Below are 11,307 nucleotides of genomic sequence, written 5' to 3' on the forward strand. Positions count from 1 at the left end.
GGATGAATGGATGGATGGATGGATGAAAGGAAGAAAGTATGGATGGGTGGATGGATGGATGAATGGATGGATGGATGGATGGATGGATAGATGGATGGATGAAAGGAAGAAAGTATGGATGGGTGGATGGATGGATGGATAAGTGGATGGATGGATGGACTGACAGATGGATGTACAGATGGTTGGATGTACAGATGGTTGGATGTACAGACGGATGGATGTACAGATGGAACATGATGTTTTGCGTGTTAAATAAAATGAACTGTTGAACATTTTCTCTTCAAACCTCCAGTTTGCTGCTAGAGTGAAAGTCCTAACATTAGAGTGTGAGCAGTGACACAGCAGCAGACTGATGTTCCTCCCTCCTGTATTACATTGGAACCTAACAGTCATTTTAGAGCTCTGCTGAAGCATGAGGTTCATTACAGGCCGTCTGTTAAACCATAGTAGCCAGATGCTTGAATGACTCCAGCTGTATTCAGTATTGTCCTGAGCAAACGCTCTCATTTTTTATTTGAACGTTTGACAAAGTCTCTGTTTTGGTGTGAAGCGCGTTTTTCCTCCTGAGCACTCAATGCAGACGTATAACCAGAGGCTGCACTGCTCATAGTTCAGCTACATCTGCAGAAACAAAGACAGAACCAGCATGTTTGGAGCTAGAATGCTAATGATAAAACACTTAAAGTGAACCACTGCGGTTAGACAGCTGTGGGACGTGAACACACACAGTTTTTTCTTCTTTTTTAGTGTCCTACAGTTACTGCGATACAAAGAACAGAGTCAGATACTTTTCTCAAAAACAATAGGACTAACTTTTTTAGGCTGTTTTGGAGTTTAGTTAATTTTTCAGCTACATGCTAGCTATTTTGGCTAATTTGGCCTTTTTATATATATATATATTTTTTTTTTGCTTTTTAAGCTATTTTGGAGTTTTGCTTATATTTTAATTACATGCTAGCTATTTTGGCTAAGGTAGGCTTTTTTGTTTTTTAGGCTATTAGGAGTTTAGCAAATATTTCAGCTACATTCTACCTGTTTTGGCCAACTTAGGCTTTTTTTCAACTTTTTAGACTTATTTGGCATTTAACTAATATTTTTGTGGCTATCAACTTCAGCGTTTTTAACTATCAATTTCAGCATCTTTAGCTATTAGCATTAGCATCTTTAGCGGCCAAATTCAGCTTACAGAATTCACACTAGCATTATCGCAAGTTATGCTCTATATCTAGTTTTTACTTAGTTTAAAGCTAGTGATGGTTAAGATGTGTGCTTTACATCCACTTTATGCATGACCTGATTAGTCGACTATTAAAACAATCGTTTGTAGCAGCTCTATAGTTTTTCCTCTGTTCAATCAACCCTTCAATTGGCTCATTTTCAGGTCCCACACATGCTCTGATTAATATGCGACACACATTTCTGCCTTTAGGTGAGCTGTAGCTGTCACTCTTTTTGTTCATATTTGCATCGTCGTCTCATCGATTTACTGTTCCAGCATCCAGTCAGAAGAATGAACGCCATTTCTCAGCGCAGTAAAAACCTCCACACTTGCCCGGCAACATGCACGCTGCATGCTAAGACGCCTTTTCAATATTCATGGCCGGTTTGTTTTGCAAGCGTACTGAGACTCTCTGCCGTGTTTAGCAGGGCGGGGTGGGGCTGTCGGCACCGGCGGCTGAGGGTGGATGAAGGCATCGCGTGCGCCTCACTGGTCCCAGTGATGGCGTGCTTAAAAATAGGTGCATGCCGTCATGCAGAACTGGTGTCTGGAGGATCTGAGGAGGTGAGCGGAGCAGTGTGTGGCACACTCTCAACACGCTTTCAAGTTGTGCATCAAGGCTCCAGCACTCCCAGTAAGAAATGACATCATTCTAACTGGAGGGGGCTGCCAGAGCCCCCCCGGGGTCTCTGAGAAACCGAGAATAGAGCCGAGCTTCTTTATTCACTCTGAAGAAAACACTTCGGTAAGACGAATGAAAGAAAAAAAAAACAGTCTTGAATATAATATTCTTTGATGACATGAAAGCCAATATTCAAGCTTATCTCCAAAAACTCATATCCTGAATACAACAGGACTCGTCTGATCAGTTTATCAGTCCGATTCTTTATATGTTTATCTGTCAAAACTGGAAAATAAAATATCTGTGGTTGACAGCTTTAAATGAAAACCCTTCAGAAAATGTAATATTAATGCAGTTAGAAGAGACTCGACGGAAGAAGATGATTTCATCTGGTTTGTTTGACTGAAAATAAAATGGAATGTTTTCATAGCTTATTTTTAAAGATTAATTCATGGTGTTGGAAAAACTAATAAATCAAACTTAATTGATCTCAATTAAGCCAAATGATGAATAATTGGATATTTCAGTAAACAATGGAGCGTGCGACTGAGACCGTGACGTGCTGAAGCGCTGACAGTAACAAGAGTTTATGACTGCAGTCAGGGATGATGAGCAGTCCTCCCTGTGTCGCTGTCAGCACCACTAGTGGACTGAGAGGGTCCTGGAGCCTCTCAAACCTCCTCTGTGTGAGCTCACTGTTCCTTCCTTCCATGCCAAAGTCCATTTGACCCACAGCGAGGCTTCTCTTCATGTGATCATTCTCAGAAAGCTTGGCTTGGCTGCAAAGGTGAATCGTGCCCCTCCCTGACCCAAGAATGCTTAGATAATAGTTTGAATTCCAGCAATAAACTCACCAACATCAGGACAAAGAGGATGTTTAGCCTGAATCTGAAATCCTGTTTTTTGAGTTTTTAACATATATATGGCATTTTTCTTGTTAAAGAAAACAAATGTAATAAGAAATCTTTTTTTTTTTTTTGCATTTCTGAGTATTTTTTCCTTTTAAATCACTGTCAAGTCACAGAAGCACAAACACTGAAGCTGATAGCTAAAAACGCTAAAGCTAATAGCTAAAAACGCTGGAGTTGATAGCTAAATCGCTAAAGCTGATAGCTAAAAACGCTAAAGCTGATAGCTAAAACGCTAAAGCTGATAGCTAAAAACGCTGAAGCTGATAGCTAAAACGCTAAAGCTGATAGCTAAAAACGCTAAAGCTGATAGCTAAAAACGCTGAAGCTGATAGCTAAAACGCTAAAGCTAATAGCTAAAAACGCTGAAGCTGATAGCTAAAACGCTAAAGCTAATAGCTAAAAAGGCTGGAGTTGATAGCTAAATCGCTAAAGCTGATAGCTAAAAACGCTAAAGCTGATAGCTAAAAACGCTGAAGCTGATAACTAAAAACGCTGAAGCTGATAAATGAAATGCTGAATCTGAAGGCCGAAAACGTTGAAGCTGATAACTGAAAATGCTGAAGTTGACAACTGAAAATTTTGAAGTTGACAGCAAAAAACCCTGAAGCTGACAGCTAAAACGGCTGAAGTTGATAACTGAAAATGCTGAAGTTGATAAATGAAAATGCTAGAGTTGATAGCCAAAGACGTTGATGTTGATAGGTAAAAAACGCTGAAGCTAATAGCTAAAAAGGCTGAAGCTGATGGCTGAAAATGCTGAAGCTGATAACTGAAAAAGCTGAAGCTGATAAATGAAAATGCTAAAGTTGATAGCAAAAAACCCTGAATCTGACAGCTAAAACGGCTAAAGCTGATAGCTCAAAACAATGAAGTTGATAGCTGAAAAACGCTGAAGCTGATGACTGAAAATGCTGAAGCTGATAACTGAAAATGCTAGAGTTGATAGCTAAAAAGGCTGGAGCTGATAGCTTAAAACACTGAAATTGATGGCTAAAAATGCTGAAGCTGATAGCTTAAAATGCGGAAGTTGATAGCTAATAACGCTGAAGCTGATAGCTAAAAGCCCTGAAGCTGATAACTGAAAATGCTGGAGTTGATAGCTAGAAATGCTGGAGCTGATAGCTTAAAACACTGAAGTTGATAGCTAAAAATGCTGAAGCTGATGGCTTAAAACGCTGAAGTTGATAGCTAATAACGCTGAAGCTGATAGCTAAAAAACTGAAAATGCTGAGGTTTTAAAGTCAGAATTCTGAGAAAAAAGTCAGAATTCTGACTTTAAAGTCAGAGTTTTTTGTGGGCTTTTTTTTTTCAGTGGCCCAAATCCTCTTCTGTACTATCTTGTATAATTTTGACAAATATATTTTTATGGAGAGTAAAATATTCAAAGTTATTTAAGGTTTAAGTTGATTTATTATGTCATGCACATTTTTTTTAATCACAAATAAATCTTTATGCACATTCTTAGGATCTCTCCTTATTTTCACAAGCTCCTTTCCCTACCCAGAAGCAAGACTCCTCAATCTCTGAGGCTCCGCCTTTCTCTCCTTGTGGGTGCCGCTCACTTCATAATTTAGCCAGCCTCGGCAGAGAGCTGTTGTTGTATCTGCAGATCACGTACAAAAGAAACCACTTCTTGTCAGAGTCTATGCTAAAATGAAAGCTTTGTGCCAATCCGCGGAGAAAGCGGATGTGTGTGTTAGCCTGAGGGCGGGGCTGGCAGCGCAGACTCTTCCTGGAAGGGGCTGTTCCTCCAGGTCCATAGGTATGAATGTGGGGCTGGTACTCAAAGATGCATGAATGGTGTAAAATACTTCTTTAAGCTAGGTTCACACGGGATGCAGAAGCGGAGTGTGCGCGGCGTCCGCTCTCTCCTGCAATTCACACCAGACGCACATTTTTCTACCTCGGTCGACAGGCTCTTCTGCGAGAGCTTTTTTTGTTTTCACCATCAGGGGTAAGTAAATAACCTAAAGATATTACCCCATGTTTATGCGAAGAAGAAAAAGTAGTTAGTAAGCCTACACTTCTTTAATTTATCTGTTGGTGAGGAACACCGCCTTCTGCAGAAGGCTCGCGCCATGGTGTGAACCGCACCATGTGGCTTCATGGCGCTTCCGCATCCAGTGTGACCCAGGTGTTAGAGATGGTTTTCATGAAGAATTAACATTATAATACACTTGAAAGCTAAAAAAACTTGACTTTACTTGATATAGGCCCTTTAATCCCATAAAAATAACAAAAAAATCACTTTTTTTAACGTAGAAACACAAAATGTGTTATTTCTAGCCTTGAAACTTAAAGACTTTGCTTTCAAATCGACAAACATTACAGAGAAGCTTGTAATGAGTCATAAAAAAGTCATAAATCCTGTGAGATTCCCCAACCCCAGGTCTAATTCTCATGAAATCAAAGGTTTTGACGGCTCGATTCACAGTTTTAACTAAAGACATCAGAGGAAACATGGAGGAGGAAGTGAGTGCCTCCCTAACGAAGTCGCCGCCTTAATTACTCCCATCAAGGTGTCTCTGTGCAGAGAACTTGACCCCCCCCCAGCTTCTCTGGTGGGCCGTTCAGATGTAAAGAAGTGAAACTGGGCCACACGGAGCAGTAAATGAGCATAAATGTGACTAAGCGAGACGCTGAGAGGAAAACGTGTGCGATCAGTCCAAACTGATTAAATAAAGATGAACGAGAACAGGTCTCTTCGTGTAGCTGCCCTCCCCCCAGCGTGGCTGACCACTCATCTTCCCATCTGACAGCGCTTCACTTAACCCCCCCACTCCATCAAAAAGCTGCTTTACATGTATGAGGCGCCCGCAGTGATGAAAGAGGATGAAATATGTGGCAGAGGGACAGCAGCCTTGAGCACACCTACAGTAGCAGCGGGATCAATCCCGTAACTCAAACGCCGCCCTCACTCGCCGCCCCCCCCCTCCCATGTGAGCCGTGCGCCGTGAAGCTGCGGCTGATGCATTCGGAGTGGACGGAGAGGCTTTATTTCATGTTGTGTTTTCAGCTTGTGGCAGTAATGAAGAATGCCATTAACATTTTGCTGACACGTGTTTCTGTGGCGGTTTTTGCCGCCCTTTTCCACTCGCCACTGTGACCAGCTGCACATACCCAGCATGCATCCTGCTGTAGCAACAATAGATGGAAAAATATATGTTAGAGATATGAACTTAACATTTGTTGGTTTTTTTGCTGCCGTTGCAACAATGTTTTTGCACATGAGGAACAGCAACTTTTTTCATTTTTAAGCATTTTAATTAATTTAAAAATGTTAGACTGTAAGAACTCAAACAAGGTTTAGTTCGTTACAATAATTAAATTAGAAAATAGAGTTAATTGGTTAAAAATGTGTTAGGTCTACATATTCTCACTCCCAACTCGTCATATATGAATGTACAATTTGCAAGAATTAACAGGAAATATTTCTGTGTGTCAGTGTGTGGCATCGAACTGTGACCATGCTGTAATGTCCATATATTTAAAAAAGATACAAAGAAATAATTAAAAGGTAATTTTTTAGCAAAGAGTTTTCATAAACCGAAATAGTTAAAGAGCTTTCATAAACTGAAATAGTTTTTCTGCAGCAAACTTTCTCAAATCAAAAACTTGTCATTTTGAACTGTTCCCTTCTCTCCTCGTGAGAAGTGCTACTCCACCAGACGATCTCCAAGGAAGCGCTTGCTAGCTTTGATCCGAGGAATCCCCGCCACGCTTTACTCCCCTTTAAAATCAAGATGAAACCGGGCGATCTTTAAAAAGTAATTGGCTCCCCGGTGATGGCCTTAAAGCGAAAACAGAACCAAAAAGAAGCCGGAGAGGCGCCATGAAAGGCGAGCGGACCACAGCAGCTGTAACGACGGCAAAATGATGCAGAAACATCTGGAAAGGAGGGAAGTCCTACAGCCTTCCAGAACCTGATTTGAGCAGCTTCACGAAGAAATTGATTAGCCCCGCCCACTTCCTGCAGGGACAAACCAATGCAAATGCAAACACCTAGACGGTCTGATTCCGGGTCAGCGCCGCTGAGCAACACACAACCAGCACATCATTAACTGAAAAGCAAATCTGGAGATTGATCAGTTTCTCAAAGATTTTCTGTCAATAAACAACAGCACAAGCTTCTTATTTTGACCTGACACTTGGACAGAATGAAACCTGCCCGGTTCATACGGAGACTCCAATTTGTGGGTCCATAATTCTTGATTTGTGTGTGTGTAATTTAGGATTTGTGCTCAACTTTGGATTTGTGTTTTGTGAATAAGTAAAAAAAAATGTTAAAAATACAATTTACACATGCACAAATTAAAATTACAAAAGCTTGAAACTAATTACACATAAAAATCTTTTAAAAAATACCCATGAATCATCTCTGACGCACTCATGACACCTAAATTACACACGGATTCCATCGTGAGACTCTTTTCACGTCTCACCGATTCACCTGTGAGTGATGAGTTCAAGTGCTACTAGAATGCCAGATATTCCTATAAAAAATCAAAATAAACATTTTTAGACACACGTATCACTCTAAAAATAAAAATATTTTCCAGAAAAGAGCGCTTTCGATCTGCAGCATCTCGTCTGACAGCGTCTTCGGGAGCTCCAAGAATCCAAGAACCACAAATCGGAGTGAGTCTATTTTCTCTCCATAGTTTTACTGTCAGCTCTTTCATTATTAGCTTTTCAGCAATTAGACTGAAAAATAAAGCATTTAGTTCATTTTTAGAAAATTGATGATTTCAGCATCTGACTCTCCTTCTGATCATTAAAAAAAAACCAGAATCTTAGATTTTACAAATCTTAGATTTTACAGAATCTTAGATTTATCATCCTTGATAAAAGTTAAATCTCAGATTTTTGATTTATGTTCCTTAATCCAAAACCTTTTTAAAACGTATTTTTGTGAATGTTCATGTTTCTCTTGTTTTATTTTAATAACATAAATAGAGGAAAATAGTTAGTAAATACAAATATTAAAAAAAAAACTGTTTTAAGTCCCAGACGACCTTGATCCTGAATTTAATTCCATGTATCATAATAACTTTCTATTGTATTGATGTTTGCTCAGCCTGATTCCTGCTTTCACTTCCTTATTAAAGACAGTTTGGATCAAATGTGGATTTTTAACCGCTAAGTCCACCAGAAGAACCTCTAGATCTCAACATTTTAGAGGTTTGATAGATTATTTAACAAAAACTTTATCAGCTGTACAGTAAAAATTGGAGAAAGTTCACTTCTTCATATTTGAGATCAAATTTAACATAAAAAGTGTTTTTTTTTTTTTTGCTTTTTTTCTCTATATAGACATTTTAACAAAAGTAAAGTAAAGCAGACAAACTCCCTTTATCAGATGGAACAAACAAAGCCCAGAGAGTTCTCAGGACTGAATCCTCGTCAGCTGCAGCTCCAGCATGTACCGAGTGTTTGAAGGGTTCAGGAATCACTTCTGTAGGATTCTGGAGGATCCAGCTGCTCTCAGAAAATGGTTTGGAAACAAACCGGCTGAACAATCTAGCAACACTCTAAAAAAACAACGTGACCTGTAAAGCAGTTTAGAGACAGGATTACATGGAAAACCGTTTTGAACTTTGCAGCAGCTCCAGACTGGGAAAAAAAGGAGCTTTTTCCTGTGGTTCTCCATGCTAAGATGGGAAATTAGCTTCACTTTGACTCCATTCAAAAAGTGGAATTCTTTAACTTAACCCTTAAACTGCCGGCTCAACCAAACAGTGGGAAACATGTAGAAAACATGTTTTTAAAAATATTGATTGTGTGAATTACTCCCCAAGAAAGATATGGAGCCCCTTAACAGGAAATAGAAGAAAAAAATTGATTTTTTTTTTCTTTTTTAGACAAATTGAAATAATACTTATAATAATTAAATTCTGATTAGTAACGGGTGCGCACCAGATAGTAAGTGGTGCGCTGGAATTAGTAAGCAAAACATTTTTTAAATTTGATTTTTAGAAAAAAAAAAAGTTACAATCTGCTGTGCACCAGTTACTAGCCAGATTTTTTTTCTTTTTTACTACTTTAATTTTTAGAAAAATAAGTTCTGGTTAGCAACTAGAACTTATTTTTAATACTTCAAAGTTTTTTACGAGACCCCAAAGTATATAAAAAAAATAATAATTCAACTATTTCTTTTTTTTTACTTTGATGTTCCTTTAGGGGCTCCGTACTAAGGCAATAAGCAGCAGAAAAAAAGCCTTTTTTTTTAAAGGGTTATGAGGAACATCAGAGAGAAAAATCTGGTCTGTTCCAGAATCTGAGTCCAGCCTCTGCACAGGTTTGTAAAGGAACAGAAAGGAACAAACTTTAACACCTCACTCCAATGAAAATAGTGTTTTTAACATGTTTCTGCATTTTTCCTATGATGATATATAAAAGGATTTAAGAAAAAAACTACAATTTTTAGTATTTCTTTATTCAAATCGTAGTGGATCAGTAGCAGATGAAAACCGGCGGTTTGAAAAAGCTCGGGTTTGTGATGTAGCAGCTGCGATGGGCGGGCCAATTCTCCCTGATCCGACTCCTAAACATCCCCTTCAGACAAATAGACCCTTAATGTCTTTATTCTCCTCGTCTAAACTAAACTATGTGATTGGATAGCTCCGTCATTGCTCACTGCTGTTTTGCTACGCTAATGCTAGCTTGAGGTTGTGAGTGTCTGTAAGCTAGCAGGAGGGTTAGGGAATGCTGGGATATCAATTAAGGGTTGCCGACAGCCAACTCCTGTTGCTCTGCAGCAAATATGTTAAAAATGGGACCTTTTTTTGCTAAAAACAGCATATTAATCGCTAAAAGACAGCTAGGAACAATTTTGAAAGAGAAGAAAAATTTAAATGGAGTTAGCCTTGATATATTTGCTGCTTTCACACTCCATCTAAAGACCAAACTACGTACAGAAAATGAACGTTTCAATCCTATTTTCATGTTGATGTGCTGCACTAATTCTGCTATACTTGATTTTCAAACTTTCAGACAGTCAAACCCCTGCGGTGACCTCAGACTAAACTAATAAGAGCAGGTCAGAAACGCCTTCAACGGAAACATCTCAGTGTTTGTGCTGAGCGAGCTTTCAGCGCAGCAGGAGGAGTGATGCTGCGTGGAGGCTGCTCCACTCAGCCCTTCATTTCACGAGGAGGACCAGAGAATGTGTAAGCAGTATTAAAATGCTGCGCAATGACTCTGTCTGTTCTGATTTCCATCCACTGCTCAGAGCTCTGATGACTCCTCAGACTCTACCTCCCTCTGCCTGAGCAGCATGCCAAGTTCTTTACAGGTACTGATGTGGGTCAGGGGGTGCCCCAACCACACATCCACACATGACGAGTTGGGAGTGAATAATACGACAGACCGAAGAACTACAACAAAAATACCTATTCTTTAAACAAATATGCATACTTTTTCTCCTTGATATATTGATATTTCAAGAATGACAGGCATGTTCCTCTCTTTCAGGTTTTGAAGAGAAACCCGTGGCGGTCCCGTCATCAGACCGTACCACAGCTGCTGTTGTCAGGATTAAAGCACAGACAAATGGAGGAGTCCAGAGGAAGTGGATTTATGTCATCTAATGACCTTCTTACAGGTTTTTTTTTTATTTCTCTGCTGCCTAATCCGTTTAGATTTGCCTGCATGGAGAGAGAAAAAAATCAATAAGTGCAGGGAAATGGGAAAATAACTGTGCTGGTCACCATTAATTATGATCGATGCACATTGATAGAACACGACCGCTGGTAAAAATGAGGGTGCATTGGTGCAGAGAAGAAGCAGAACGAGGGGAGTGCGGTTTAAACGACCTGCAGAGTAAGAACCTCCGACTGCTGACAGGAATACAGACTTATTCAGGAAAAGAGACGCTTTCATATCAATAGATTAGAATGATCTCATCTCTTCATGGTTTGCTCATTCTCCTTTGCTGAAGTTTAAAAAATGAACAAGAAAAAAAGGCAAGACTGCTTAAAAATGAAGGCGAAAAGTGTGAGCAAAAGGAGGAAATATCAGCTGGAGGAAAAAGCAGGGGTAACATCCCAGAGACGTCTCTCAGGCTAAAGCTTTATTGAACCGCACCACCAGAACCAGATCATGTCTCAGAACCAGAATCCCACTTGAAACTGTAAAAATGCTGCTTTAACGTTGTTTTAAATAAAACTCACCAACCAGCTCCAGAAGGAAAAGTTTATGCGCCTCTTCTGCTGGAGATTATCATGTTCTTTTTAGCCCCGGGGTGGACAAACTTGGGCTAAAGTTACGAACCGGATAATCATAAAACAAGTAAAAAAAATGTTAAGGTCAAGCCGGGGTGGGATTATATAAGTTCGCTTCCTCCAACTCCCTTTCAGGCAATCTCTTAATGTCTAGTTATCCTGTGTTTGACGAGTCTTTATGGATGTAAACTTCTGATGATTGATTTGACTGCACATGAATTTACTTGTTTTCTTCTTGATTGCTAGAAATAAACTATTTCTAATCTAATCTAAATCTAAAAGAGGGTCTAAAAGAGGATGGACCTGGAACAAGAATGTGGAATATTTTAGTAA

General features: G+C 39.5%; 1 protein-coding gene across 2 annotated transcripts in view; it reads right to left on the bottom strand.

Moving 5' to 3' along the window:
- The window catches only part of nav3 (neuron navigator 3), a 435,160-nt gene that overhangs the window by 358,619 nt on the left and 65,234 nt on the right, over positions 1 to 11,307 (bottom strand). The gene's annotated exons all lie outside the window — the stretch shown is intronic.

Source organism: Oryzias melastigma, linkage group LG23 (assembly GCF_002922805.2).
Source record: "Oryzias melastigma strain HK-1 linkage group LG23, ASM292280v2, whole genome shotgun sequence".
NCBI classification, from domain to species: domain Eukaryota; kingdom Metazoa; phylum Chordata; class Actinopteri; order Beloniformes; family Adrianichthyidae; genus Oryzias; species Oryzias melastigma.